Here is a 25,305-nt window from a genome sequence, read left to right as displayed (position 1 = left end):
TTGTCAGCATTTTGGATTTTATACTTTATAATCTATATTTTCCTAATGAAATTTGCAGTTTGAAACCCAAAACATCCCTCAACATCCAATGTTCTTTTAGAAGATGGTATGCGGAGTGTTCAGTAACGTAAGACACAGTTTCAAAAATTAACTTGTTGAAATTTGTTTTAAGATTAATATTCAGTATTTTAATTCACTTTTATCAAAGAAGAACCTTAGATAAGGCATTAATTTCTCTATAAGTGTACAATTAATATTTAACATATCAAATATTTATTAATAAATAATTAAAAATGAAACAGAAATTAACATGATACCTTATTAAGAAGACACTACAATAAATATTGTGTTCCCCTTTTATTTATTTCAGAAGTTTATTGTTGAAATTTATTAATTTGTGAGAAGAGTAATACGTGAAATTTATAAAATTGGATTCACAAAAGTCTTTATGAATATATTTTAAAACTAATTACCAAGAAAATTATTCCTCTTCATTGTTGTGCATTTTCTTGATGGGTAATTGATGTGAGAGGGTCAGCCCTCTGTGGATAACATCACTAATGAGCTTGGTGGTGTAAGACAGCAGGCTGAGAAATCCATGAGCAGCAAGCCAGCAATCAGCAGTCTACCATTGCCTCTGAATCGAATATTTTTTTTTTAAGTTTGAATTAGAAACAAGATTGTTTTACATGTCAATCCTAGTTTCCTCTCCCTGCCCTCTTCCCCTGTCCCCCCTAACACCCTATCTATCCAATACCATTTCTGCTCCCCAGAGAGAGTGAGGCCTTCCATGCGGGGACTTCAGAGTCAGCCTGTCATGTCCTTTGGGCCTAGGCCCACCCCCTTGTGTCTAGGCTGATGGAGTATGCCTCTATATGAAATGGGATCCTAAAGTCCATTCCATGCTAGGGTTAAGATCTACTACAAGAGGCCCCATAGGTTTCTGAGTCCTCCTCACTTACACCTACATTCATGGGGTCTGGATGAATTCCATGCTGGTTTCACAGTGATCAGTGATTTCAAATCCATTTTGAAGTATTGCAAAATATATTCAATGCATTCCTGTTAATCATTTTTCATTAATTTTGGGGAAATTTATGTATGTAGGCTCATGGAAAAGGAATTGCTCAGCAGTAAGTTGTAAACAACTTTAGTTTAGGTAGTTAGTTTATTCTTTATGTATTTCTAATACACAAATACCAATTTAACTTACCTCACATACTTGTTAAACAGAATACATTCAGCAACAGGCTTCATATAACATTAGATTTCACTGAATAAAATTTGATTATTGTTAGAGTGACTAACAAGTTAACAGTACTTATATAAGGCCAGCTACTATGTGAAAATTCTCTGTTACATGCTGGTCACATTGTAAAACATTTCCATTTTGCTCTTCCCAAATCTATGAAATTTAACCAATTATTTAAAAATTTAGAAATGAATAGAAAAAAAATTATCAGTGTTGAAATGGTTTATTGCCCATGACAAAATCACAATGATTTTTCCCTACTTGAAATCATATAAAATTAATTCTTGCATGAATTAAAGACTAATTCTAAATGAAAACTATTAAAAAAGACATAAGTGGATTAAGAAGTATTTACGATATTAGGATGTGAAAAATTTCTCATGATAAAATGAAATTCTAGCAATGAAGGCAAATGTGCATGAATAATTGATGTAATTACAAACAATGGTGAAAATTTTAGAATACTTATTTAATAAAGGAAATAACTCATCCATTGTACATCTAATATAACTTTGATATATGCAAAAATATACTTCATTTAGGGACATTACAGGTTAATTATACTCATTAACACTGAAACAAATTGCTGAAAACAGCACTGAAAATTAAACTTTATATGGTTTAGAAAAGGTTCTATATAAAATTGACATAGCATGTATATAGTTATATTTCAGAATTCCACAATGGATTTCATAGGAAAACTTGTATCATTAATATAATAATGTTCTTTCAAGAATTTCAGCAAAAATATTTTGGAAAATCATTTTCATATTCATTTTTATTTTCTTAATATACTAGTAATTCAACATACCAAGTCATTTTTAGTATTATATAATTATTTACTATTTCAATTTTAAATCCTTTTGATTATTTAAAAATAATATTTCTTTTTCTTCAAAAATTTTATAAATGTGAGTAATTTATCTTGATCATATTAAGCCAAAATCCTCCCCTGAACAAAGCACAATAAATAAATCTATTCTACAGAGAACATACATTAAAAATAATATCACATTTAGACTATATCCATGAATATTTGTATATGATTTTTATTTGTCATAATAATAATCAGTGCTTCATAAGGTTATTCACAAATGAAATACCATTTACTTAGAAAGCTATTAATTAAAAAATATTTTCCACCTGATTTTCTTCAGTATCAGACTATATTTTCTTTACAAACACACATGTTCATTTTAATATTTATATAAACATATGAAGTTCTTGTTAATACATGAGATTGTAATTGGAAAATAAAGTAAAAGAAAGGCTGTCATAAAAATATTACTAGTATATACATTGAAATAAAACATAAATATATCTATCAAAATCTATACAATAATCAAAGAAAAACATGAATGCAAAGATAGAAATGAATCTACACCATTGTGAGACATTTACAGAAATCATAATAGACACATTAGTATGGTTGTTCTTTTCAAAATAGTAATTCAATTTGGTATTGAAATCAGGAGAGAAAAGTAGATATTATAAATAAACTGTCTTGAAGGAAAAACGATAAAATTAGTCTGTCTAGTGACCTTGACTGTGGAAATCTTTCTGAGATGGAATACAAAGTGTATAATCTGCTAGAGGAAAGATTATTAAACTCCATCATATTCTAATTCAGTTTCTGTCTTTTAGAATTCACAGAGCATGGAAGACACCAGGAAAATGTGAACCACTGAATCAAGGAAGCAGGGCTTATATAGGCTGATTGGGTCTTTAGCACAGGACCCTATAGAGCATATGTAAACTCTGTTTCTTGGGTGATTCGTGGGACTCCTCACAGTGGGAATAGTGTTTATCTGACTCTTTTGTTTGCTCTTGAGACTTTTTCTGCCAGGTTGCAATGTCCAGTCTAGCTATGAGGGGTTTTGCCTTGTTTTATCATATGTTGTTATGTTGTGTTTGGTGTTCTCTTTTAGGAGCCCGCTTTTTTTCTGGGAAAAACTGATATGGAGCAGATCTGGTGAGAGGGAAATATTGGGGTGAGTATCTTGGAGGAGTGGAGGGAGAAGAACTGCGATTGGATGCAATGTATGAGAGCAGAATATATTTACAATTTAAAATAAAGAATAATTATATTCTTAGAAATACATGTCATCAAATGACAGATTAATTTGCAAACCAAATATCTACAAATCAATGGCAAAATTATTGAACACAGAGGTATAAATGGGGAAGAAATGAGAATAAATAAAACTAAAATAGTTGAAAAGTAGGTATTTGATTTCTCTATTAGGTAATATTTTGCAAAATAAAATACATCATAAAAATAACCACAGTCTATCAGAATAGAGTCATTACTTGTAAACATAAGCCAACATATAGACATAATATCAAATGGGAAAAAATTAGTATTTGAGTGTGTGTGCATATTCAATTTTAATATCCTTGCCTAGTACATAAGAGGATCCTTGAGTTTAATCCTTATACTGCTAAAAGCACAAATGAATAAGAGATAAGAAATGCCATACAAATCAAGAAAATAGTAAAATAAATATAAATAAAAATAAACAACTTATCCTTTATTACTCAAATTAAAAACAATTACATTGGGCTGCAGTAATATGGGATTTGCTCAATGAGTGTGAGTTATGAACTACTTTTGAAAATGTAAGATAATTACATTATTTCCCCCTTCACTTTCCTCCCTGTATACGCTTCCTTGTACTCCCTTTCTTCTTCAATTTCATGGCCTTGTAAGACAGATAAGAAATGCTAAAAGAAATTGTCTTCCCCAGGAAAGAACACAAAAATTGGTTATCCAAACTCCAAAGAGGTTTTATGCAAGTGCATTCAGGCATTCTTGGTGAAAAATACACAATATTATTTTAAATATTAGGATGAAAGCTAATCCAAATATAGGTGATTTGAACTCAACCATAATATACTATAGTAAGAATTAGAAGTTTTTTCCTGATAAGTTGTACAAAATTGAAATATGATTGTTGAAGTTTTTTACTGGGCAATTAAATACGGATATTTTCAACCAAGTTCTTCAGGTTAAAAATATCCTGATTTTCAAGGCCACAGACTTTAGAACTAAAATAACTTCTTTTTTCATAATATTTTGACTGATTATTTGGAAGTTTTACATCATGCATCCCAACCACAGTCACTTCCCAGGTCTGTCCCCATCCACCTTTAGAGACCCCTCCCCCAAAAAGGAAGAGAAAAAATTCCAATTTGTGCTGCTCATATACTCACTCCTGGAGGTCAGCACTGAAAGAAAACAGAGTTCTTCCTTACCTGCACCCACCACATCAAGCCATTAACATGGAGACCTATTCTTCACCATCCTTATCACAATTTTCAGAGATCTCTTTGATGTCTTTCTGTCTAGGCTGTACTTTTGGTGAGGATTTGGAGTGAGGGTAGCAGTTGTTACAGAAGACAACTATGTTCCTTTCTCAACTATGAGTTTACAGTCATGAATACCATGGCAAATTTAACTTCCTCACCCTTTATAGACCGCGGGAACATGAATCATGGACTTAAAAATGGTTTCTAATGACAGAAATAGTCATGGACATCAACATGGCTTATGTTTGCAGCATAGGTGAAGGATATCAGTGTGGCTTCAGTTGTATCATGGGCCTCAGACATTAACCCAGACCCCGGATGCAGTAGGACAACAGACCCAGACATGGACCTGAGCATGAGCATAAACACCCATGTGGCCTTTGGTGATAACTTGGGCCGGGGACATCAACATGGCTCTCAGATGGTACAGGACTACGGATATCTACATGAACCTATGGCTTCAACATGGCCTGGGACAGTAGACCGCAGTTACAAAAGTAACACTGGCAGCATGGACCAGAGAAGTGTTTCAAGGAGGCCAATCCAGACAATGAACCATTCTTCATCTTAGACACTGTCATTGGTCAGAATCAGGGAAATCATGCAGTTGGGCAATGTTTTCAATGGCTGAGTGAAAACTCCAGGCTGCTGTACATCACCCTGTAGATCCTACTTTGGCAAGGACAGGTCCTGTGTCCGACACAGCTTTCTCTCATACCTACCATCTTCATTGAGTCTCTGGTTCTGCCTCTCCACCTCTCACTAACCATTCTGTTCCTTTTATCTTTCTTACTTATCCATTGAAAAGAATATTCTTTCTTTGTATTAGCATTAGAAACTGCATTATGTCCCTTGATAACTTTATATACAAATACTCATTGCAATGAGTGTTGTTCTCATTCAAGATTTGTGGTTTCTGAAGAACTATAAATACTGGACAGTTGCTGAGATTTCTCATATATCCTGCTGTGTTGCACAGAGTCTTGGTGATGTTGCAGCTAGGCCAGTAATCCAGTGGCAGGTCCAGTGCCACACACACTCTGACCTACTATGTCTGCCACCCAGAGGCTTGCCAGGCTTGATCTTAGTAATTCTAACTTTCAAGCAGAAGCTACTACCCCATATCAGGGTGACAGCTGCAGCACCTCCAGGCTGGCTTTGGCTTGTGGGCCTAGGAATAGACCTATTCAGTAAAAATAGGTTTCCTTGGGAACTGGAGGTCACTATGCATCTCACCCTTTTTGGTGCAGAACACCTAGCATAACTGCTAGGCCTGTAGATTGCAGGCAGCGCTGTTGTCTGGCACATTCTGGCCCCCATCAGCTCAAAGTAGCATAGCATCCCCAAGGCAAAAGCCAGTTAGTGTCTGTCCTATTCAGCAATGACCTGTTTCTGTGGGAACTTCAGGGAGTTGCACATATACCTGTCCTTGGTGCCAGCAGCCCCAAGGCTAATCAGGAACGATGTATGTGCTGGCAGCCTGCTGGTTTAGATGCAACAGTGAAGGTAGAAATTTGTCACTCTCAGCACCCCTGCATCACCCCTAGGAGCCTCCATGGGTCTCTCAGGATCCTGAGAGCTCCACAGCATGTGCTGGCAGACACTTCCAACTTTGTTCAAACACTGAAGTAACTCCCACAATGTAAATATCTATATGGACTAGAAAGAATTTTGGATTTGACTGTATGTGGTTTTACAAACCAAGTAAAAACAGCTGAGGTGCCTACTTAACACATCAAAGTGGATCTGGCCAGCAGGTGTTCACAGCATCCTTCAGTCTCTACTTGTTACAGGGTAAGGATGGCATACCCCATACCTAATCTTGAACTCTTCAGTTCTGGGGTGAGGCTGCACTTCCCCCAGACAATTTTCAGTACACAAACCAGACACTTTATTTACCTGACCCTTTTCGTACCTTCGGCCTCCTGACTGCTGCACCTGGTTACACTATCTCCTCTCTTCCTACCCTCCCCATCTCCTCACATGGACCAGCTTAGTCTGGTCATGTTTACTCCAGGCTCTCCTAGGTGTTCCTGCCTCCACCTATGCTCCCTTTTGTCTATGATATACACCATACCTCCACCATACTAGGAGCAGTCATGCCCTTTCCCTTTCCTTTTCATTTCATCTCTTTTTTTATTCAGTATGCTGCAAAGCAGCAATTACAGATTTTTCTATCATGCAATAAGAAAACTGATAACAGTTTAATGAAATATATAAATTTAAGTAGCATATTGTTCCCTCGTCAGGGGAAACCTATAAGCTATCTAAAATGAATGTCTTGAATGTTTCACCTGCACAGTATCCAAATATTCCTCAAGCATGGTTTCCAATTTTCTTACAGCCACCATGGAAATGAACATGCTAAGGCAAAACCACTCTGATTTCAGGCAGAGATACAGCTGAGTCAGAAGTGCTTGTGTGGGCACTGTGTGTGTGGGTGTAGATCACAAGCACCAGTATCGCAAGGCAGAAAGTTGAAGCAATTAGCTGTGATCTAAAGCTGAGGGTGTGGAGACACAGGGTCCTAGCAGCCTTGTGCCAGCATGCTGAACTTCATCAATGAGCTCAAATACAGTGAGAGGCTCTGTCTTAAAATATAAAGTACTTGTAGCAACTGTTTCAAGGGATTTTACAGCCCCTTATGGCTTTCATAGAAACTTGCACTCATGTGCACATATACATAATTCAAAATTAAAAATAAATGTTTGACAAAGTGAATATTGTGCATGTAACCAATCTGCCTAAGTATTAAAAGTTATGTGATATCTTAAATAGCTATACCTAAACAAAACTTACTCAGAACTTCTTGGTTACACTTACTTTCAAATAGGTGAACCATTTATGTCATCTATATGCTGAACAGAACACAGTCTCTTGAATATGTTTTGTGACTTGCCACAAAATACTGAGCATACTTTGCCACCATCAAATCAATCCATGTCATTATCTTGGGTGATTTTTTACACCTATATTATTATAAATCTACTGAAAGTGTTTGCATTGTGTGTTCATTTGTAACCAGAGGAAGATTAGCCTGGAGCATTTTCAACTTGTTATGATCTCTGTCATTCAATTCTTTGTCTCCTTCCCAACTTGTCCTCTGCTCATTGTTCTATAACTTTTTGATTCCGTATTTTTTTCTCAAAGAGTAGAAGGTGGCCAAGAGTTTAATGTAAGAGAATTGCTATCAGAAGTAGATGAACTAATACATACACATTTATTTTATACTCAAAAGAAACCATTTTTAATTCTTTCATATGTATCTAAAATACAACCTCTAAAAATATTGACCACCCAGCAGGGATTGAAAGAAATTGGACACACACTGATTTTTTTCTTTGTGATAGATATAGATATAGATATAGAGATATAGATATATTTTTTCAAAGTTAACTATATTTAATATAATTTGAGTAATATCTTTAATAATATGAAAAGAAAATTAAAGTATTATAGTTGTATGTTCTCTCAAATATGTGTGGTTTTATTTTGTAATGCTAACTACCTATGACATATGGCTATTATTTTCTACCTACTGCTAATATAAAATATTATTTGTATTTTATTCTTTAACATATTTATTTATGAGGTTGAAAATTTCATAGATGATGCAAAGTAGTGTGATCATGTAATTTACCTGTGTAATAGTTTTTCTATAAAGAAATGCAAATTTTCACAATGACAAGTCATAATGAACCTTCTGTAATTCTAATAAAAAAACTAATTGTTATGTCACTAAGTTATTAAATATATGTGTGAGACTGACAAGCAGAATTTTAGTTGGTTCATACATTAGAAACGCTATCATGTGGATTTTTAAAATTAATTTGGCAACATATCTCAAAAATAAATATTGAGGAACTACAGAGATGGCTCAGTACTTAAGAGGACTGGCTGCTTTTCCAGTGGTTCTAGGTTCCATGCTCAGCAGCCACATATCAGCTTATGACCATCTATAAACCCAATCCAAACAGATCTCATACCCTCTTCTGCCCTCAAGGGCACACATGTAGTGCACATGAAGACAAATGCCTGATAATACAAAATACATAAATACAATTTATTAGAAATCTCAAGAATCAAATACTTATCAATGTCTGAGACATGAGATATTGGATAAAGAATCCAATTCCTCAATATGAAAGATTAATATTTTATGTGAAGGAAGTGCATGCCCAGGAAATAAAAAAGCATAAATGTCACAGAGATTGAGCTCTTTCTGTAATATAACTATTCAAGTCAGATAAATTAATATGCTCAAAATGACTAATACTCTGAGTTAATTTCTTTTGCACAACAAAAATACATTAAAATTATGAAGATAAGTCTATATTTCAGAATCAATGCTAAAGAAAACATGAAAACATAAATTAAATGTGACAACCAATTTTAACAGGAAATATTTGCCATAGGAAGTAAAAATAAAGTTTTTATTGATATGAAGAGATACCTCCTTAAGTGTCATGTACCTAAGAACTAAGAATGCATCAGAATTACGACATTCCTGCACTTACAAAACCAGGAAATTTCCCACAGTGCTGCTTTTCTTACCACCAACATGAGGAGAAGTGAGATTAAAATTAGAGTACTCGTCTAAGAAGCCCTGGGTTCTCACATGGGTCTGTGTTGTTGCTGCTGAATTATGGAAATTTTCTGAATCCTTTATTCAAGGACTTGCAGTTTCTTTTTCCCTTGGTTGTTTGCATACATTAACAGGTAAGATTCTTTATTGCTTCAATAAATGTGCATGTTCTCCTTTGTTCTTTGCAGCTTCTAAGAAACCAAATATGTGCCATTATGTTAAGATTCTGGGCCAGGAAAATAGAATGGTTTCTTGGGCAGAATACATAAACACATGTTATGAGCTATGAATTTTCTTTTATGTCTAGTGCCTTGAGGATGAGGTGACTCTATACTCTGACACTTGAAGGCAAAGCTACAATGTTCGGCTTTAAACTTTTATTATACATAGGATGAAGTCAAGCTACTTCACTGATAATATACTCTGCATACTCTATCTAGTAAGCCTCCAGTGATAGGTAAAGGAAAAATACCTTCAAGATTTTAGTCAAGGAATACAAAAGACTACTAGAAAAAATACAGGCTATTTCCAGTTTCTGTGATTGCCTCTTAAAACTTCAATGTAAGGCATTCATGGTAAATATACATACACTTTAGACATAAGACTTAGAGAAATGGAGTGGACGTGTCATGGAAGTCTCTTCCAGGAGAACTCACTCTTGTAGTAGCCAAAGATGCTATGAAAGCTTCCAATGAAAAAAATTAATCAATAATCCATCCCAGTTCTGAGGTCCACAAACATAATGATGATGAGCAAGGGAAGATATCCACAAGGTTACAGTAATAATACATATGTTTGAATGAGATCACAGCTATCGACTTGGATTAAAGACTCAATAGATGGAAATTCTTGCCTGGTCCTGTGAGGCTAGTCAACAACCCACAGATAATGAGAATACACACAACATATTCTCCATAGAGTCCATAGAGGAGAATCTACTAAGGCTGATTTCCTAAGAAGTTCTTGCTGTGATCAAGGACCTTTAGAGAAAGGCATACCTAATCAAAATGCAGAGAACTAATTAATATAATATGCCCAACAATTATTGCTAGATCTACAATACAATTCCTATAGCTAAGGCTCATCAAACATCATGGAAATAAGGGACAAAATGTTGCAAAGGCCAGAGAAAATGATATCTGTTGTGAGAAAGCATTTTCTGCTTTCAGAAGGGAAGATGCTTCCATGAACTCTCAGTAAAATGACATCTTAAACAATATCTGAGCAAATCACCAACTAACAGGTAATGAAGATGGCGAAATAACACAAGAACTTATTACTATATAAATTGTTACAGGCAACTAATAACTATTGAGAGAGGAAGAGTTGGTCTGCTGCTGGGACAAACTGATGCCCCCCCCCATAATAGGATGTGGTGGTCCAAACCTGTAATCCAAGAATTAGAGAGGTATAAGAGACTGGAGCAGGATTGCAAGCAGGCAATTGGTCTCTAACCACCTTGAAGACAGGATTACCCCAGCCATGAAGAGGTTAGAGCTCTCTGGTTGCTTGGCTGCTTTGTTTCACTGATCTTGAGCTTGAACCCCAGTATCTGTCTCTGGGTTTCTCTTATTTGTGCTACAAGTTTGTCAACTCCCAAGTGGTCAGCCCTAAACAAATACACAGAGGAGTGTGTATTAACTCAATAGGCTGGATTTATATAGTTATTGCCTATAATGTGCTTACCTTTTTGGCAATTATTTTAAAGCCTAGGTTCTGTATTGATTCTTTTCATATTTTGTTTCATATTTTAAATTCACAAATATATATATATCACATATATATATATATATAATGAGAGAGAGAGAGAGAGAGAGAGAGAGAGAGAGAGAGAGAGAGAGAGAGAGAGTTGTTTTTCCGCCAATTAAATAAGGAGAAGGGGAGGGGAGCTTATGATTTTGAAGACCAAATTTAACTCAAATTAGCTTAATTTTTCCTCCCTGATTTCAGTATTTAGTGCAAAACCGTACTTTGCTTACTTTTGTCTTTTTGATCCAAGAAGATACATATAGCTAAAATGATCCATTCTGAGTGTAGACTTTGAGAGGAGAAAGTGAACAAAAGCTCTTATCACTGACCAGGAAGCTATCTCCTATTTACATTTGCAATAACCGAAAAAATCATTGTCTCCAATAGAGTCTCTCTTGGTATATTAATCACGTTTAAGGGCAGGCCCCATGCCAAGAAATACATGTCGAATGCAAAGTTAACTAGACAGCGTTTTGTGGGCTTTTGCCTCATTCGTTTTTGTTTGGGCATTTTTTGTCTTAATCTTCTTTTGCTTGCATGTAAATGGTTTCTGACTTATTGCTTTTATAGATCGCGCGGGAGCGTGTGTGTGTGTGTGGGGGGGTGGATTTCCTTTTTCTGGGTTTGTTGTGTGAGCAAGTTGGGAGGATCTGCAAAAGTTGTGGAAGGAGAAATCCTGATCACAATATATTGTAAAAAAAAAAAAAAAAAAGTGTTTTTAATTGAAACAGGGAGAAAAGAGATATGATGGAGAGAAAGAATGGGAGATGGAGAAAGACCTTGACAACCTCCATCAGAAGCTGTAGGATACCTTAAGGAGTCAGCATTTGTAAATAACAGTGGTAGAATTGACTTTACTAAATATTAGCAATTATATCTGAAGTGATCATTCTACAAAAAATAAAGCTTTATGGTTAAATTGGGATATTCTCTCCTAGTAAGACTTTACTAAATGATAACATTTATATCTGGAATGATCATTCTCCAGAGAAGAAAACTTCACTTTTAAATTGGTGTATTCTCCCCTTGTAAGTAATCTTCTACCAAATACTTCTACCCAATTGAAAGATAATGGGTCTAAACTCTTTTCAACACCTATTTAATGCTTTGGTAATAATAAGGACACAATAATGAAATTTTCTTCATGTAAAATAAGTTTTAGATGCTACTTTTCTGTATACCCTTTATGATATGCTGACTTGATGCCTCTTCTATATAATTTCAACACCATTTATACAAGTTTGTGTTCCAATACATCTGTACTCACATAGTTATTAAGAATACATATATTGATATAAAAATATTGAAACAAAAAATATTATTTAATGAATCATTTTCAACAGAGTGGACTCAATTCTATATTCCTTACATCTACTAAAATCTAAGAATTAAATACCTAAATGGAAAAAAAAAGAATGGGACTACTTTCTGAAAAGAGTGTTTTTTGCTTCTTGGAATTAAATTACCCAATAAAGAAGAAATTGGTGCTTCATACTCATTTAATTAAGCAAAGAACATTTTATTTTTATCTCCTATATCACAACTTACAAAATAGGGACTTTAATAGCACTGCTCAATTATGTCAACAATTAAGACGATGTTAAACACTGCACTATAACTTGTCTTGTTGCATTTGATTCATTTCACTAGCCTATTGTCTCAACAATGTTAAGATGTTTTGAAGCATTAGGAAATGAAATAAATGGAATTCCACAAATTTGATTAGATAGGGGTTAATTTCCTTAGCATTACAATGAAAGTAAGGTCAAAATGAATCAAAAGGAGTTAAAAGCAAGATTGAGAAGAGATTTCTATTAAAAGTTATATATAATTTATATAGATTATATTAACTTTAATCATATTACATATAATTTTAATGGTTCAAAAGTATTATACTAAATCGGGTCCTTATTCTCAGATAGCATTTAAAATCTAGATCTGTCATTAATTAATGCAATGTCTTGAGATATTTTCTTAATGTTTCTAGACCATGATGTAACCATTATTAAAAGAGGAATTCCTCATATAAAAATCTATAGTTCTATCCTAATTTAATAAGTTTAAACACATTAATTAGATAAAACTCATAAGGTGCTTTTGGTGACAATTTAATTACTTAATAAATTTAAGTATAATTATGTTAGGATATTTTTGTCATGATTTAGTTCCTTTGCATCCAGGAAAATGTCACACTAATGCTAAATTTTTATCTGCTTAGGTTAATTTGATTCTCATTGCTTTCCCTTCCCTTCACAAACTATATCTACAGAATTCCATATTTATTTTGTTTATAATGAGCCTATATAAATTACAGTACATTTTAATACTTCAAACAATTTTAATTTTCCAAATGATTATACTTGTACATATCTGTATTTTATATAATGAATATAGAGAATCCTATTCGATGCCATGTTTTATTTTTATAATGAATGAAATATGTCTTTAAACTCCTGACTAACAGCCGGGCATTGGTGGCGCATGCTTTTAATCCCAGCACGCGGGAGGCAGAGGCAGGCGGATCTCTGTGAGTTCCAGGCCAGCCTCGTCTCCAGAATGAGTGCTTGGATAGGCTCCAAAGCTGCCCAGAGAAACCCTGTCTCGAAAAACCAAAACCAAAAACAAACAAACAAACAAACAAAAAAAAAACCCTGACTAATTTTAGAGTCCCCTTTATCCCTTATCTTTGTCCCATAATGGGTTTATAAAGAAGTTTCTTCCTATGGTCCTACCACAACAGGCTTTTGTGGTGATGTCCATTGCCCACATTACCACAAAAGGACTTGAGGATACCTTTGGTCTGGACTGCCACCTGAGACCATGCTGAAGACCTAAGGTCTTGCTCAACTGGGTCTTAGACAAAAAGCATTAGTATACAACATCAAATTGAGCAACAGAGTGAGAAAATTCCTAAAACTACCACACACAAAAAGATATAGTTTTCACACAAATTTTAGATAGATTAAAACTAAGTTCAAAGAGAACCAATATACATTTTTTTCTAATAAATTAAGATGATTTTAAGTGAGGAAACATTCATATTATTTAATGGTATAGTGTAATTTTAAAATAAAAACATGTGTTGTATATGTATTTTATTTAAGAGCCATGAGATCTTTAAAAATACATTAATTTTAATTTCCGTGTATGTTTTGTCTACATGTATGTCTATGTACCTTTCCCAGAGAGGAAAGAAGCGATAATGGGGCCCCACAGAGCTGTAGTGACAGACAGTTGTAAGCTGCTGTGTGGGTGGTGGGAGTTGAATTGAGCAGTTCAGAAACTGCAGCCATTTCTCATAACTACTGGGCAATCTTTCTAGCATCTTAAGATTCCCATAAAGGAACAAACGTAATATGTGTGGCCTATCAAATTCTTTATTTTATAAACAATGACATAACATTAAAATAAGTACTTTAAGATTTCAATTAAAATTGGAAATCATACTTCTTAAATAATAAAGTGAAATAAAACATTTTAAAGTAAAGTATAATAAAAAATAAAAAGACTTTGGTGTTATGATAAATCTTTCTGTCTAAGTCACCTGAGCCCCACCCCCACATGGGTGCTCTACGTCAGCCGCCAGCCCAAGTTAGGGCCCAAATTAATACATAGATTTGTATTGGGTTCAAAATGCTTGTCCGATGACTAGGATTTCTCATCTGCTAGCTCAGTCTTAATTATCACTATATATATAATATATATATTATAAGACTTATCTTATTGGAAGCATTATTGGCGTCCCTCATTGCTTGTGGTTCACATTGCGCTGCTGGAGCAAGACTGGAGGGGACCCGGGTACTTCCTTTTTCTCCTTGCTAAATATGATTCTCCTTGCTATGTCACTTCTGGCCTGGATCACCACTTCTCCACTACATTTCCCAGAATCCTCTTTGACTCCTAGTCCTGTCTAACTTGCTACCATTGGCCAAACAGTATTTTAATCAACAATCAATAAGATAAACATACACAGAAGTAGTTTTCCCATCACATTGGATTTGGAATAGGACTCACAAACAGCAGAAAAAGAACCCAGGAGAAAGCTCGAGAAAAAGAATCACTTGCTCACACAATTGAGAATCATGTAAAAACACTTAACTAGGAGATATATTATATACATAGAGGCGCTGGTGCAGAACTCTGCATGCCCTGTATATGATTCCTCTGTCTCTTTAAGTCCATATGGGCATCAATTAGATTGATTTAAAGGGAGAGCCTTGTTTCCTTGGTGTCCTCCATACCTTGTGGCTCTTACACTCATTATGCCTTCTGCTTTGGAGAATTCCTATTGCTTCAGGGAGGGGAGATTTGGTAGAGATAATCCATTTAGGGCTATATGTTTTAAGGTTTCTCATTCTACATAATGTTTTCCATGTGTCTCTGTTTATTCTGCCATCTGATTTTATATTGGTTGTTTGCAGCCCTGAGCTTTGTGTCACCATCGCACTAGCATGCATTACAAGCAGGGTACCCATATAGATATTTTGGGGAATATTTGGGGTCTATGTGTTGTTTTTTGGTATTTTTAGAGTAACTTCCTATGCCAAAGATGCCAGATAGAATACAAAGGAAAAACTCCATGTAGTCATCAACTCCACTTCTCAACATTAAGTGAGTGGTCTTCAGCAACGGGGCTTAACTTTCAGTGTGGGGCAAGCACCCACCAGTCCTTGAAACAGTCTGGGTTGATTAGGAATCCCATGGCATTCTATCTTAGTCAGTGTTCTATTGCTGTGAAGAGATAACGTGACCATTTTTCATCTTATAAAAGAAAGCATTTAACTGGGGTTTGTTTACAGTTTCAGAGATTTAGTGCCTTATCATCATGACAAGGAGCAAGTCACAGGCATGCAGATATCATGCTGAAGAAGCTGATGAGAGTTCTATATTAGGGTCCAAGGGCAGAAGGAAGGGAGAGATACTTGGGCTCGCTTGGCCTTTTGAAAACTCAAAGACCACCCACAGTGACACACATCCTCAAACAAGGCAACACTTCCTAATTCTGTCAAATAGTGCCACTTCTAAGCATTTAGATATGTGAACCTATAAGGGCTATTTGTAAAATAATTTGCTATTATAAATTTTCCATAAGTTTAGCATTCTCACAAAGTAGAATCAGGATTGTTTTATTTTTAAAAAAATGATCACAATATGATTTTAAAAAAGCATGTTCACATATATAGTATAACAAAATTTCAAGGTATTATATATAAGGTACCATAAAATGTCTCATATTTATTAATTAAATTTTTACAAATTTTACTATATTATGTACAGTTTACTATATTAAAATAAACCTGATTTTGTTAACTATTCCAGAAGCGTGTCATTCTGCAAATGGCTGTAAATTATGCAAGGACAATGAAGAACAGACATGTTTTACAGTTGAAAATTACACTAACTACTTGGCCTTTCTTTCATGAAGTTGTGGATGACACTGTTTGTAGGTTTGAAAGAATGAGCAACCTGTCAGAAGCTTTGGAGCAGAACTCTTGGGCAGAGACAGTTAACTATGAAGATGATAGAAAGTTCACAAAAGAGCTTGAAAGTATAAACAAGTCATCTTTTAAGACATACTTCAAATGGTTTTGAATGCAGCAAACAAGGAGATGGTATATAAGGGATATCTGTAACTAAAGAAAAAAAACATGCAATGTGGTGAAACAGATTGATAAACATACGTCAAAACACAAAAACGGATCCAGATCAAAAGCTTGTGTCTTCCAGTCTCTAGACTGAGATCAAAAGCATGTTCTATGTTGTCTTCCTTCCTCAAAAGCCAATTTGCAAGTGTGCCTGCCCCCTTTTTGGAATACATTTAATTCAATATATAGTCACATTGATAACCAAGAACAGCTATCACTCAGCCTGAACCGTAACGTGAGGGTTGGGTTGATGTAGACAATCCATATTTGGATGAACCCCGTTACTTCCTTATTCTCAACTCATCAAACAGTTAAAATGTTTTTCACTGTCTTCTGCACTAAGAAGCTTCCCGGAACAAGATAGCAAACAGCACGGATTTCAATTTAGAAGAAATGTTAGCTGAATTTCTAGTTAATAATTGAACAAACAAACAAAAACAATGTCAATAAAATGGACCATCAGTCATTTCTCTGAAAGGACCTGAAACTTCCTGGCCATGGCTTTAGCCATTTTTACACAATCAGGTCTGAAATCACTACTGTGAAATAGGCCTCAAATTCAATAAATAAACATTTTATTATGTCCACTTATGTTCTTGCAATTATTACATATGTAGGCACACTTTGACTGGCAAAACAGTATTGCAAAATTCAGGGTCTGTCAATGCATAATTTCTTATTTCCTCCTAGATGAGCACCCTTTCCTTGAGGATTAATTGTGAGGGTGTGACTGAAAAACCAGTCAAAACACTAAACTTTTCTAGTAATGATAGTTGTAAATAGGTCCCTGGATTCTCTTGTTGGAAATGGGTAATATCTTTATAGAAATTTCAGCTCATCTCTTAAATTATACTCAGGTTACATCTTCAGAGGTGGAGCTGTTACAGTAGTATTGATCAGAGTTCTGTTGAGATCTGAAAAGTCATTTTCTCGTGAACAAAAGAGTGTACACTATAGGTCCTTGAGTGAACACCTAACTTTCCACTGTCCCACAACAAAACTGACATTCATACACACCCAGTGCAATGCTTGTGTTGTCATTGATCTTGCCCTATTCCTTGTACACTTCAGTTCAAGGACCCTCAGTTGATGGCTGCTACTAATGACTATACATAAATGTGACGATATCTCTGTGAAGAAATGAAATTACATGTGAATGGACAAAAAAGAATGGACACTTACTTCTTTGTGTAGAGAGTGATCATTTCAAAATTCAGATTGGTTTGACTACTATTTCATTAGATTGTTTAACCCAATCTGAATTTTAAAATGATATGTTTGAAATCATATCACTTAAAAGCAGATCTAATGACAAAGTCTAATTGTTTTCTCAGCATAAATTCAAGATTTAAGATATTGCTGACAAATCATTAGCCTGATACTGCTGTTGCACTCATGACTATATATATATATATTCTTCTCTTGTACAATAAATCCCAACCACTGCCTCACTTCTTCCACTCCTCCTAAGCCCAATCTCCCCTTTCTGCAGCATCATCTCCTTCTGCAGAAAAGAAAAGAGCAGGAATCCCAGTGACACCAACCAAACAGCACAATACGATTCAATAAGAGTAAGCACAAACTTTATATCAAGGCTGGGAAAGGCAACCCAGTAGGAGGAAAATGTTCAGGAATAACCCTACTCCCAAAATGAGGAGTGCCACAATAACTCCAAGCTAAACTTGAAGTCATGACAGGTTTTGCATAGAAGGTATGAGGTTGGGCTGGACTCTGGGTTCCAACATTGGGATACTTGCTTGTTTAGAGGAAATGGCGAATTGAGGTTCTATATCCTCCATTATTCAGAGTCCTGGCTGGAGTCCCCCTCATAAGTTACTGTGAGTTTCCACTTCAATAGGTTTCTGCATCACATCTTCAATGACCCAGCAACATTTATTCTATTTGCCTATGGCAGGGACACCAATGCTTTTTCTTCCCAGCCCACTTCCTTTAATGTTTCTCAGCCTTGCTTGGTTTGTTGGAAATAATTTTGTGTTAGAGAATTTTAGAATGCTTTAAACTTACTCATCTTTTTCAGGGAGAATGCCTATTAAACGTTATTCACTATGTGATTGTATTTATGTAGCAAACAAATATATTTGATTAGTATTTATGTTAATATTTTTAACAAATAAATAAACAAAATATTGCACTTTTCTAATAATTATGCTGTGTAAATTGAGATATTATTTTATGTACTTCCCCTAAAATGCTTTATTTAAGAAAAGCCATTTTAAATAACTTCTTTTTATTTTTCATGTCGAAAGCTTAACTCTCAACATTGATTTTTCTTAGTCAGATCATACTATTTGACCTCTGTGAAAGTGGATTTGTTTAAAACCATTTGGAGTCACTGCCATAGTAATAGCCTAGAGCCAGTGTAATACGAATTTTTGTCTTGAAAACATGAACCTATTCTGTATCAAAAATGTAAGGGTAGCACATTAATTATATCCATCTCTACTGTTCAATTTGCTTTAGTTGTTCATTCCAATGAGCAACAAAAAAAGCATTGCCTTTAACTATATTGATTTTTTTGGTTCAAGCCAGGGCTGCATTCTTCTTGTTATCTATCATGATGATATTATCTAGTAAAGTTTTTAATTGGTAAAAACAAAGAGAAACTAATTTTCTCTTAATCTAATATCCCACTGCACTAACTAATAAGAAGAAATGGCTATCTTTCGCTAAATTCAACATGAATTAGCATACATCCAAAGAGTATTTCTCCCACTAGAAGAAAATGTTGTTAAAGATAAATTGTCACACCAAGTAGCTCATGACTCTTACATTTTGCTTAGGGAAAAGTTTGGTTTACGTTTAGGTGTAAAGTTTGAGATTCATTTTGAATTCACCACTACCAAATAGTACAGTACGTAGATAGGTTAGAATCCTTGAACTATCAGTGCTTTTATTTGAGTAGTGAGCATGAAATTTGTTCATCTATTTGAAGCTAGAACTTTAAGGATTTTGATACAGGAGAGAAGGACATCACCAATCTGGTTTCAGAGGAGCCAAATCTGGAAATGCAACTGAACAAAAAAGCAGAAATAATACAGAAGGAATTATTCACACCCATTTGTAATCAAGTAATTGATTTAGGTTTTTATAAACATGTACTCTATTCAACCCAGTTCTTATGGAATTTCCTAGGAATCAGACTCTGCTAACTAACTTGTCTCCACAAGCTGCTTCGTTCTGTTCTGTAAATGGACTATGGAGTTAAATTTTTTTGAAATCTTAGGAACACTGGAAAAAATAAAACATACAAAAACAACAAACAAAGAAAACAACCCAATCATCAGCCAAGTTTAACATGTACTAAGTTTAAATTGATAAAGAAAAAGAAAAAGAAAAAGAAAATTTAAAAATCCAGTAACTACTAAGAAAATTAAACACTAATGATGAATTCAAAGAAAATGCCAAAACTATTTGATGTCCTTCTTATCCTGGTGAGGTCTAAATGTTGTTAAATTTGCTAAATAATGAAAATGGAGGAATTCTAAACTCATTTTATGAATCCACCATGATCTTATTAACAAAATTGCACAAGAGTTAAGATCTAATGTGTTAAAAAGACTTAAATTTGCTCACCAGCACAAAGGAAAGTGACAAAGACACACACACACACACACACACACACACACATGCACAGACACAGACACACACAGAGAGACAGAGAGAGAGAAAGAGAGAGAGGTGGAGGAAGAGGGAGACAGAGAGAACATAAAGTTGAAAGGACAATTTTTTCACCGCCATGATTAGTTATAATTCATCAAATGTTTGTTTCAACATGTTTTTTTTCACATTTTTAAAGAAATATATTTCAAGTCAACATAATTGGCAATGCCCATATGATTGTTTTGATAGATAGAGAAAAGTCATTTGTCAAAATAAAGTATCTCATTTGAGTCACTTTTTTGACAAATTACGTATAGTAAAATACACACCAACAAATGGGTACCATATTTAACAATTAGTTGACAGCATGTTGAATTAATTAACTGATAACATTTCCTCTAATATCTAAGTAAGTTAGTACCCCAACTTCCACAATTTCTGGCCAACACAGTGCTGTACATATAAAGACAAAAACAGGAAAGAAATGAAATTATTATTTGTTAGAAAGCAATAAGTTAAATTGTCCATTATTGATTATTGATTATGTATATAAAATGCTAGAATGAGGAGGTCCTGTCACTGTATGGGTCCCCTGGTAGTGGATCAGTATTTATCCATGGCAAAAGAAGGGACTTTTGGAACTAATCCCACATGGAGAGATGCTCTCTCAGCCTGGACACATGAGGGACGGCCTAGGTCCTGCCCAGTATTATATGACTGACTATGGGGAAACCCCAGGCAAAGCCCTCCCTGGGGAGCAGAGAGGGATGAAGTAGGGGGCTGTGGGGACTTGCAGGAGGGGAAGGAGAAAGAGAGAGAGAAGCAACTGATATGTGAAGCAGACTTGTTTCTAATTTGAACTAATAAAAAATAATCTCTTAGGAAAAAAATGCTAGATTGTCTATTGACTGACTATAAGACTATTCAGACAGATTTAGTAAAGTATCAATATAGAAAGCAACATATACAATTAAAATCATTTCTACCTGTTAAGAGTTAACTATATGAGAAGTATGAGAAAAAGATCTGCATACAATTGCAAAAAAATAAATAAATAAACTACAATACCCTATAATAAAACTGTCTATGAGATCAGAGGCTTCTATCATTAAGGAGCAGCAAGTGATAAGTTTCAGCTATCAAGAGCAAATATTTCTCTTATAGAGGACTATGTTTTCTTTTTAAAATCCTTAACACACAGCTCACAATTGTGTGTATCTTGATTTGCTGCAGGTCTTTGGCTTTCTTCTGATTTCCACACACAGGGAACGTGTAGCTAATAACCTTATAGCTAATAACCTTCAGGTGAGAAGTAAAATTGAAAAAAAAATTACTGAGCTGTCTAGTCTCTGGCCATACAATCAACTCTTATTTTTAAATGTATTTCATTTAAAATGATACAATACCAGTGTTTGCTCTTTTTACAAAATGTTATAATTGTCGAGATTGATATTCACTTTGTGTATATGAGAACAAAAGTCATTGTTAGGGGAGACACATGGACTGAAAGGAGACTATTTAACACTTTGGAGGAATAGATAAGTCACAGGTCATTCTTTATTTCCATTGTTTTAAGAGAAACAAGAGGTCAGAGAAACAAATAAAGCCATTTTCTGGGTCCAGAAAATAAGGACTGACTGAAGTCTTGTTTTATCTTTATACTTGGTGAAGAGCTTAGCAATGTTCCCCAAAACTGATTCTATTTGGCAGCTTCTCATGCTTGTCCCTTCCTCCTTTCACTTCCAGTCCTTTGAGATTTCGTTCAGCACCCTTCTGATATCCTACATTGGCCAAGGATTTTCTACATCCCATTAGCTATAGATTTTCTTTTCAGTAAATAAAAATACTTTGAATATAAACAGAAACACATCCAGAACTAAAACTGAAAACAGATAACATCACTCTGAATTTAATGATGGCAAAGGGGTTTTCAATTTCTGTTATTGAACATCTTTCCAAGATCAATTTTAAATTTTTGTTACTATTTACTTTTCATATTCGTGGGTATGAATATGTGTGACTTTGTTATATGTGAGTATCCTGCCTGGGTATGTACGTATGATACACGGTTCATGGGCAGAGAAGAGCACAGAAGTTGATGTATCATTCTCTGTCATATTTCTTTGAGTCACTGAACTAGGAGATACATTAATGTCCACCAGGCCCCAATGGTTCTGTCCTGCTACCACCCAGCACTGAAGTTACCCTGTATGTAACTGTTCCTTACATTTTTATATGAGGACTGCTCATGTCCCTGTTGTTGCAAGTTAACTACATATCTATGGAGCCATCTTTCTATCACCAAACTGTTTTTTAATGATTTTTTTAAATTTTTTAATTTTATTTTATTAGTTCAAATTAGGAACAAGCTCGCTTCAGATGTCAATCCCTTCTCCCACCCCCCCCAACATCCCACCTGCCCCTAGCCATCCCCCATCCACTCCCCAGGCAGGGTAAGGCGATTTTTTAAAATTTTAAAACAATCATTTTATGTACCATTCCCAGTACCCACTACCTCCACTCCTTCTGCTCTCCATACCTTACCCCCTCAGAGGGTAAAGATTCCCATGGCACATCTCCTTGATGGAGGACCAAGGTCCCCCCCCCCCATATTAGGCTGAGCAAGGTATCTGTCCAAAGACAATGTGCTGCAAAAATCCAGTTCAAGCCCTAGGGATAAATCCTGATCCCACTGCCAGTGGCTTTACAGACTGCCCCCATGAGTGCCACTCAGTTCATGCTATGCGATGTGTTTTGGGGGTAATCTGATCCTTCCTCTACCTCCTTTGCAGTACATCCCAACATCTTTATAATGTTTAGCAGCTGTAGGACTCTGCATTTGCTCCCATTGGTTGCTGGATGAAGTCTACCTGGTCTGCCTGGTGAAGAGTCTCCTAGGCTCCAGTCCTGGAATGATGCAGACAGTCCAAACTGTAGGTAGAAGCTTTTGTGACTGTGTTGATGTCTCAATCCATCCCTTGCCCCTGTGACTGGTTATATAATGAGGCTATGGCTGGTTATATAAGATGTCTCCATGGTACCCATTGCTAAGATTCTTTGCTAGATTTGTTCACTAAGATTCCATGGAGTTTCCACTGCGCTGGATTTGTAACTTTTCCCCAAAATGCTCGCCCATTCCAATAATTTCTCCAAGTATTTCCCCTTCGTTCCCTATCACTTAATACCTCTTTATTTCTAATCCCCCCACCCACAGACAACCCATGAAATCTATTTCTCATTTCCAGGGAGGGTTTGTGTCCCCCAGTTGAGCCCTTTAGCCTCATTGGCTCGATGGACCACATCATAATTTACTTTATATCACAAATCCGCTTGTGTGTGAGCACATACTATTTTTTTCTTTCACACTCTGAGTTACCACACGCAGGATGATTTTTTTGTCTAGTTCCATCCATTTGCCTGCAAGTTTCTTGGTGTCACTGTATTTAACAGCTGAGTAATAATCCATTGTGTAGATGCACCGCAGTTCTGTATCCATTCTTCTTTTGAGGGACATCTAGGTTGTTTCAATTTTCTAACTATTATTAATAAGGAAGTTATGGACATAGTTGAACAAATTTACTTGTGATAGATGTAGTGACCTTTGGGTATATAACCAAGAGTGGCATAGATGGGTCTTAACATTGATAAATTCCCAATTTTCTTAGAATTAGCTGCATTGGTTTCCAAAATGGTTTTACATTTTGATGTTGAACATTTATTTATTTGTTTCTTGGCTATTTGAGATTCCTCTATTCACAATTCTCTGTATAGATCTGCACCCCATTTTAATTAAATTATTTAATTTTCTGGTGTCTAGTTTCTTGAGTTCTTTAAATATCTTGATTAATAGCACTATGTCAGATGTGGAGTGAAAGAAAATCGTTTCCCTTTCTGTGGGCTTCCATCTTGTGCTATTAACAGTGTCCTTGGCCTTATAGAAGCTATGCAGTATTAATTGTGGATATTAGTACCTGTGATATTGGTATTCTGTTTAGGAAGTTGCCTCCTATGCAATGAGTTCCAGGCTATTCCCAACATTCTCTTCTATTCAGGGGTGGTTCAATGTACAAAAAATCTGTCAATGCAATCCACCATATATATAAACATACAGAAATATATGTTACCATCTCAGTAGACACTGAAAAAGCCTTTGGAAAATTCAATGCCCATTCATGATAAAAGTCTTAGAGATAAAAGGGATACCACGGACATACCTAAACATAACACAGGAAATTTACACCAAGTTTATTGCCAACATCATATTAAGTGGATAGAAATTGAAAGCAATGCCACTAAAATCAGGAACAAGACAAGTCTGACTACTCTCTCCATATATATTCAATATAGTACTCTAAGTTCTAGCTAGAGTAATAACACAATTGGAGGAGATCAAGGAGATAAATAGTAGAAAAGAAGAAGTTGAAGCATTGCTATTTGAGGATGATATGTTAGCATACATAAGTAACCTTGAAAATTCTACCAGGAAATTCTTAAAGCTGATATCCACTTTGAGTGAAGTGGCTGTACATGAGATTAACTAAAAAAAAATCAGTAGCTCCCCTGTATACAAGTGATAAATGGTTTGAGAAAGGAATCCTGGAAACAACTACCTTCACAATAGCCACAATAATATAAAATGTCATTGGGTTAATATCCACAACTGTTTCCTTATTAAGGTAAAGATTTGGCTGATAATGTAATATGTAATACATCATTATGCAATGTATTAATTAATAATTATATATTAATGTAAATGGAGAGAATCTCAAAGCAATTCCATTAAAGTCAGGACTAAGACAAATCTGACATGTCTCTCCATAACTATTTAATATAATTCTTGTGTTCTAGCTAGAGCAATAAGAAAACTGCACAAAATCAAGGGGATAAATATTGGAACCAAAGTTGGATAATAATATATTCCCCAAATCTTTATATTAAGAAATATACAGTTGTATATTTGGATTTATATTGAGGTCATTATTCTATGTGAACTTGGGTTTTGTATATGGTGATGAATATGGAATTATTTGAATTCTTCTACGTACAGACATCTGCTTAAACCATAAGATTTGTTGAAGATGCTTTTATTTTATACTGTTTCTGGAACTACTGTGTGGAATATATATGCATACACCTATACACAT

Source organism: Cricetulus griseus, assembly GCF_003668045.3.
Source record: "Cricetulus griseus strain 17A/GY chromosome 1 unlocalized genomic scaffold, alternate assembly CriGri-PICRH-1.0 chr1_1, whole genome shotgun sequence".
Taxonomy (NCBI): domain Eukaryota; kingdom Metazoa; phylum Chordata; class Mammalia; order Rodentia; family Cricetidae; genus Cricetulus; species Cricetulus griseus.
The sequence above is the reverse complement of the archived record's forward strand: the minus strand, read 5'-3'. Positions refer to the sequence as shown.